At 42.6% G+C, this 8,066-nt stretch overlaps 1 long non-coding RNA gene across 1 annotated transcript in view; it reads left to right on the top strand.

Annotated features, from left to right (window-relative positions):
- Positions 1-595: 595 nt before the first annotated feature.
- LOC126490720 (uncharacterized) overlaps positions 596-8,066 on the top strand; it is a 133,470-nt gene continuing 125,999 nt past the window's right edge. The window contains exon 1 of the long non-coding RNA XR_007589228.1: positions 596-3,342. This is a non-coding gene — a long non-coding RNA (uncharacterized lncRNA). The remainder of the gene's footprint in view (positions 3,343-8,066) is intronic.

Genomic DNA, 8,066 nt, shown 5'->3' with positions numbered 1-8,066 from the left:
TTGAGACTGGTTGGTCTCAGGGTTATAACCTTTTAAGCTGAATCACATTATCATGAGAATGAGTTTAAAATATGACTTAATATACATATTAATAACAAAGGAATAGAACTGCCCTTGCTGTAGGCCAGGCAGGCTAGGTATGCTCATGTAATTCCGCCAACGTCTAAAAGGTCAGCTTCATGCCTGCCAGAAACAGGGAGACTTCTTTCCCAACAGTCTTAGTTTCTATGTCACTTTTAAGTATTTAAAATTAATAGGTTGGTTTTCTATGATTTCAAACATCGGGCACTATGAAATTATGTTTGGCTCCTTTCTTCATAGGAAATTTTTGTTGGATCTTTGTTCCACATTGTGTTTATTTATCTTTTATGTGTATGGGTGTACCGTGTACATGTTGTACCCATGGAAGCTGGAAGAGGGGATCAGGACCCTTGGACCTGGAATTACAGATGGTTGAGAGCTGTCATGAGGGTGCTGGGAACCAAATCTGAATGAGTAAGAGCAGCCAGTGCTCTTACCTGCTGCAAGTCATCACCGGTCCCATTATTAGATCTTACAAGGGATTCATCAGTTTGGAAAGTCACATTGCGTGATGTGGGAGTGATTTCTTATTAATAAAGAAACTGCCTTGGCCCATTTTATTGGATAGAAAATTAGGTAGGCGGAGTAGACAGAGGAGAATGCTGGGAAAAAGAAGCTGTGTGAGGAGTCGCCATGGTTCTCCCGCTCCAGACAGACGCAGGTTAAGATCCTCCCTGGTAAGCCAGCTCGTGGGCTACACAGAATATTAGAAATGGGTTAGAACAATATGTAAGAGCTAGCCATAAGGAACTGGAACTATCCGGGCCAGGCAGTGTTTGAAAGAATACAGTTTCCGTGTAATTATTTCTGGGCATAAGCTAGCCATGCGGGCGGCCGGGTGCCGGGGACGCAGCCCTGCTGCCGCTCCTATTTCAACAGATGGCGCCCAGACGTGATGGCTAAATCCACTTAAAAACCTGAGAAGGCTTAAAAATAAGGGAGAGAGAGTTTAACACAGATTTTTGCTGTTTTGTTGGTGGCGTTCTGTAGAGAGATTCCTGATTCAGCAACAGCAAAAAAAAAAAAAAAAAAAAAAAAAGCCGCGTCATTTTAAAGCGCTGCTTCCTGGGGCTGTGCTGCCAGCGTGAACTCTGGCTTTAAAGCATTTCAAGGCTTTTATGGGACTGGATGTTTGTGTTCCCGCTTGGGATCGGAGGAGAGTGCTCTGAGACTGTGCCGATGGCTCAGCGCTTCCCGCCTGCACCTGGGCAGACGGCAGAATCAGGCTTAGGCAGGCGGAAGAGCATGGCGGATTCCTGCCGCTATACAGAGACGCATTTTCAGACTGCGCAGTGCTCTGCATGTCAGATTTGGCTGTAACTTGGATGAAAAGAGTTTCTGTGCTGCACACTCAGTCTCAGAGTTAAACTGCTGAGTGCGGCTCCAATGTGGACTTGCTGTGTGCCTGAAACTGTGAATGGTTCAGGGGCACCAAATGACTCTGAGGCAGGAGCGGCTGCTCCATGCTGAACTGTGCTGATCTCAGGCAGGAACTACCGTAATTACCTTAAAACCGTGCAGTTAAGGTTTAGACTGGGCAGGACACAGGCAGTACCGTATTACCTGTAAATGGTGCAACTTAAGTTTTTAAGAAATGCTTAACATTTTAAGAAATGCTCCTGTATAGTAAAGAAATTACAGATTCACAATAAAACAGATTCAGACACTGTTGGATAAATGTACGTAGGCTTGGGAAAGAGAAGAAAAAGAATATAAAGAATAAAGTTAATGTCTTAAAAAGAAAAAGGGTAAAGTCTTTAAAGAGACAGAGTACAGAAGTACAGAGAGTTATAGATTAAAAGAAATAAAGAAATATAAGCCACGTAAAAATGGAAAATTCACAGAGAGTCTGGATTATGTACATTGTGTTTTCTTTAAAATTTTTGACTGTGAAGGAGCTAAGTACAGAGAGACATTTCATTACATGGGCTGCCAATCTAAACCAAAATGGATATAAGGGTATTATGATTTCAGAATTTGGGTCTAAGGATATGATGCTTTGGAGAGGGTCTTCTTTTGTTTTTGCAGAGGATGAGACCCTGTGGATTGCATCTATTCCGATTTGGTATGATAGACCACGCCCTCCTGAAAGGTTGCTGTGAATACCCTCAAAAAATTGCTTCGCTCAATTGCCAACTGAGATGAAACTAGCATACAGGTTATATCATGAACAACCTAATTAACGACGCCCCTATTCAGCAGGAAGCAGTTTGTAGAGAAAAAACTACGCCCATGTTCCCAAATATTGTTTATAAATGTTCTTTTACATTTAAAGGGGGATATGATATAGATATGAATAATTTGCATTGGTATGGATTTTATGGTCAATTTTGTTATATGTATATGTATTTTTGATCTTGATTAAGGTATTGTGATTGTGTAGTTCATTTAAAAATGTAATGTATAATTAGGAAATATAGGTTGTTAATGGATAATCATCGCTAATACTTAAGCTTGTAGTCATGTTAGTTAGATTTTCTAGATATATAGAGAGATATTTTAGTTAGATAGGCATTCTTCATATCTTTCAAAGGCTGCAGAATATGGCATTTAAGATATTTTAATAACTTAGGGTTTTTCATGACAATGAGACACATTTGCTCCTGGCAGCACCAATCTATTTCAAGAGGAAGATGGGCATCGAAGAGAATCCTTATGGAGTTTGATAGCCATTTGGGCAAGAAACTGCTCTTGCCTGGACTGTTGCATAAACTGGACACAGAGAACCCGCAGAGAGAGGACTGCTGAACTTGCCTAAAGGTGAGATGACCTTTTGGGGTTCCTGCTTCATGAAAGAGTCTGTGAGACATTCTGCAGGACACAGCAAAAAGTGACTGAACTGTCTTTGGAATTTCTTGCTTGATGAGAATGTCTGCTGGATACTATGGGCCTGTAGGCCGAAGATGGATGCCCCAACGGTACAGAGGAACTTTGGGTGACTGTCCAGGCAGCGAGATGTCTCTGTCATTTCTAGAGTTTTCTTATTTCTTGTTTGATAGGTAATATTATATCCTTCTGGAGTCTTTGATGGAGTTGAAGAATGGTTAGTTATAGTTTTCCTTAGTTATGATAAGAGATAAAATAGATATAAATATTGTAACTGTAATTCTTACTTGATAACTGTTTTGTTATATGTAATTTTACTATGTTAAAGTTAAAGCCTTTCTTTTTTGTTTAAACAGAAAAAGGGGAAATGATGTGGGAGTGATTTCTTATTAATAAAGAAACTGCCTTGGCCCATTTTATTGGATAGAAAATTAGGTAGGCGGAGTAGACAGAGGAGAATGCTGGGAAAAAGAAGCTGTGTGAGGAGTCGCCATGGTTCTCCCGCTCCAGACAGACGCAGGTTAAGATCCTCCCTGGTAAGCCAGCTCGTGGGCTACACAGAATATTAGAAATGGGTTAGAACAATATGTAAGAGCTAGCCATAAGGAACTGGAACTATCCGGGCCAGGCAGTGTTTGAAAGAATACAGTTTCCGTGTAATTATTTCTGGGCATAAGCTAGCCATGCGGGCGGCCGGGTGCCGGGGACGCAGCCCTGCCGCCGTCCCTATTTCAACAATTGCGGTGATGGCTCGTAGTGTTACGGTCTTTAAAAAACACATCTACATCAGTCTGTGTTGGTACCAAGAAAGCATCTAACTACCTTGGAGGATTTCCTGATGTGATCATCCCAGGGCTCTCAGACAGTGAACTGTAGACTGCTTTTTATTATAGCTTACTTTCCTTTGATTTCTTTTTTATTTTTTTATATTAAAGCTAGGGTATTACAGTGATTTAAAAAATGTTTGTGTGGGAAAGTTCTATTATCCATTAATTTCATTTCAGGGGCAGGTGCTAGAAACGATTTGTTCCAAAATGGGGATTTGTACCCGATAGTCTTGAGAAGTACATGTCTCATGAATAAAGAATTATCCCAACAATTGATCAGGCACTTACGTGGTGGGAGCCACGGCCTGCACACAAAAACTATGATGCTATAAGTCCTCTGGTTCCTGCTGCCCCCGGTGGAATGGGTCTCCTCTCCTTGCAAGGCAGACGCAGATGGAGGAAAAACCACAGCCTCTGTTGGGTGGATAATGAAGGGTCTGCCCACAGCATCTGAGGTGACAGGGTATAGACAATGTCATACTGGACTATAAAAGCAGTTATCTTACACTTACTCCCTATGAGGAAAAACAAAGACCTCACACCCCCAGTAGGACGCTATTTCTATATTTGTATGACAGACATGTATTATGTATCTCCTCTGGATCAGGGTCCTTTGGAGATTCTGAAGAATAAAACAGATAATGATCCATGGCTTTCTGAGGTTGAACTTGTTGCCAGGGCAACCAGATTGTAAACAAACAAAGTCTGCATATAAGCTTAAGACTTCAAAATGGTAGAAGGATCTGGAAAAAGACTGAGCCACATCAAAAGGCCAGGGAGGCCACGAGGACTGGGCAGATGGATGTTTTCATCAGCGGGGCAAAATGTACCGAGTGCTTCCCACACAGCTGGATAAGCCAGGCCATGAGTCGCTCTTGTCAACCACCCCCTCCCCACTGTCCACTTCTGCTGCTTATTTTCCTGTAACTTTAGTCAGCCAGAAACCCCATTCCTAGAGAACCACACTGGCTTCATACTTTCCCCTATTCTTCCACTCCACTCTTTTCCTCTGTCTTAGTTAGGGTTTCTATTGCTGTGAAGAGACACCACGACCACAGCAACTTTTATAAAGGAAAACATTTAACTGGGGAGTTTGTTTGCAGTATCAGAGGTTTAGTCCATTATCATTAGGGTGTGACTTGGTGGCATGCAGGCAGACATGGTGCTGGAAGAGGAGCTGAGAGTTAATACATTGTGATCCACAGGCAACAGGAAGTGAACTGAGACACTGGGTGTGGCTTGAACATATAAGAGAGCTCAAATCCTGCCTCCACAGTGACATACTTCCTCCAACAAGGCCATACCTACCCCGACAAATCCACACCTCCTGATCGTGCCACTCCCTGAGAATATAGGAGCAATTGCATTCAAACTACCACACCCACCCATATAACTTCAACGCTTTCTACTTCAACGCTCTTTCTTACTGTGAGAACTCCTTTATCCAATAGCTTTTAAGATAATGACCCACTTTGGGTGTCATCTCATATACTATATATGCAGACAAAAAGTATGCTTGGGCTCCTTGGCTGCTGGATTCAGTTCCAGTGCCCCTCACAGAGGACTGTGGATCTCTATTCTTTCTGTGAGTTTACTCCTAAAAAATTCTGTGAGTTTATCCCCTAATAAATAAACATCTATTATACTCCATCCTGGGCTAGTGTGAAAAATGTTCATACTGCAATACTTTCTGAAGTTGGAATCTACATGTGACCCCTCAACAACATTTTGAAACTTTAATTTTCACTCACAAGCTTTGGACTGCTGAGTTTGATAGTTGGTGTCTCCATTGGTTGGAACCCTCCTCACTTTTTTCATTTCTCTCTTGATGTTAATTTTAACAGACTCCATTCCCCAATGAAGCCAAATTTCTGCTGCCAACTGTGAGGATGCTCTTTGTTTTCTTCCCCAACACCTTTCTTTAGGTGTCTTTCCAACAAACTTCCCCTCCCAGCTGTTGAGACCCATGCATCCTATATTTTAGGATGACTTCTTCATCCATGTGACATGCTCACAGACCTCCCATACATTTTAAGTTGTGATTTCCTCTTTATTAGATGGCGACTGTGAGTCACAGTAGCCTTCTGGAGGGAGAAGCAGGGAGGCAAGCTTTGCTGGCACTGGGAACCATGCATGAGAATTGTAAGAGAGCACAGGGAGGTGAGATGGGGTAAAACTTAGGAAAAACTTGGTCCCACACCATCCCTGTCCCACTGCTCGTAATTTATTGCATGGGGCATACAGAACGGGATGGCATGTACTTGAATTCTGGATGTTATTTGTTACCTGAGCAAATATGATTTCATGTTTTATGCTGATTAATTCCTGTTATTTGAGAATTTCATATCTGCATATAGTGTATTCTGACTACTTACTCCCTCAACTCTCTTGGGTCCTTCGGATACATGTCAACTCCCCTTCTCTCTTACTGAACCCATTTTGATAAGTTATTGAATGCCTATGAATTTCTAATTCTTCATTGCTAGGGTATTGGTGTCTAACCAAAGCATCAATGAGGGCTTGTAGAATGGCACCTAGTAGGTATTCACAACGCCATCTCTCCTTCTCCATGCCACCTCCAGCATGGTTCTCCACACCACAGTAGCTCTTCATAGCTTCTGACTAAGTTGGACTGTTGTATGCAAGAGAGAGGAAGTGTCAGCTAAAAGTTGTGTTAGCCTTAGAGCACTGAGCAAGAGAGCTGAATGGGGGGCTAGAGGGGCCAGGGCACTTCCACAAGGATGTGCTGGGAGCCAGGGCTAACCCGCATTTAAAGGAGTAACTTGAGAGACAGAGGAATGGTATGGATGAAGACTCGGGAGGAAGTGAGAAGAAAGCCTCTTGCTCCTTTGATGGGCGGGGTTCTATAAACACTGTCATTGCTGATGCCCAGGACTGGATTAAACTGATTAGGAGAGTCTCCTTGCCACTCACCTCAGAGGCAGGTGCCCTCCACAGACAGGGGCCTTCAACCATCAAATCCTTGTGTGATCAGAAGCATTCTCTCGCCCTCTCTTCTTCCCCTTCTATCTTTTTCCCTCCCTTCTCTACTCCTCCCTCCCTCCCTCCCTTATCTCTCCCTCCTCCTCCCCCTCTTTGTATGTGTGTGTGTGTGAGAGAGAGAGAGAGACAGAGAGGGAGAGAGAATATGTGTCTCTCTGTTGGTGTCTATGTGCATGTATGTGCACACTTGTGTGTCTCTCAATAGATAAGTTAGTTCCTTTAAATGGCATTTGATGGACTTGGTCAGTTCCAGGCTTGCTGGTATAGGATGTAGTTGGTAGAATAATGAGTCATGATTATTGAATAGCCTTGTGTAATTAATCTGGGAAAATCATGTACTGAAGTACTATATTACCGAGCAGAGTGAAGAGGAAGATTCTTGGGTCCTGCGGGAACACAGGCTTCCTTCAGAGCACTTCTAAAATGCAGATTTTTCCCTGCCGAGGGCCGATAAGTCATTTCTATCTGTCTGCCTTCTCAACTCGCTTAAGAGCAAGGTACTCCTTTCCAGTCCAACAAAGAAATAGACGTTTAGAGATGCTAAACAAAGAAAATGATCGCAAACATATGCATATATACTATGTGTTTGTGTGCATCTGTGTGGGTACATGTGTCAAGTGCTTACAATGTCCATAATCACTAATGAAAGGTAATCAGATAAATTACAACAGAATTACACTGGTTTTCAATGAGGGTTGCTTACTGGAAGTGAGAACGAACATAAATATTCATCATACACACACACGCGCTCAGGTACACATATATATGTTACAACTATTAGCATGTGTTTTGTCTGCCTCCCTCGGACCACGGCTCCATGTAGTCTCTCTGCTACAGTAAGGCTATTAATCATTTTTAAAAAAATCTAGTTTCTTAATCTAAGAAGCAATGAGTTCCTCTCGCCTCTCTGTGAACGGCACTCCTGAAGACTGAGTGGGACCTCCAAGCAGTACCCAAGCCTAATTGCCCGAAAGTCGCTTCTCCCACCATGCCTTGAGACCTATTGAGCTCATTCAAGATATAATTGGAAAACAAATTCAGCGATGCCATTGTTGGGGAGCACTGGAGCACTTGTCTTGGGAATGGGGTGTTGTTACAGACTTAATCCTAGCTGACACGCCTCCTTCTTATCTAATAGAGGACAGTGCTGCACCCTTTGCGACTCCATCCCGATAATTAAAGGGGTGACATGGCTCTGCCGGGAGATTCGCAAGGACATTTAACCACAATTAAGTACAAAAATGATACCCGTTCTGAGAAGTGAGCCTTGGTAATTATCATAATCGTGTGCTAATCTGATTCATTCATGAACTTGCCAGACACGATTGT

This window comes from Alexandromys fortis, unplaced genomic scaffold, assembly GCF_014885135.2.
Source record: "Alexandromys fortis isolate MF-2015 unplaced genomic scaffold, M_Fortis_MF-2015_v1.1 scaffold_22, whole genome shotgun sequence".
Classification (NCBI taxonomy): Eukaryota; Metazoa; Chordata; class Mammalia; order Rodentia; family Cricetidae; genus Alexandromys; species Alexandromys fortis.
The sequence above is the reverse complement of the archived record's forward strand: the minus strand, read 5'-3'. Positions and strand labels throughout refer to the sequence as shown.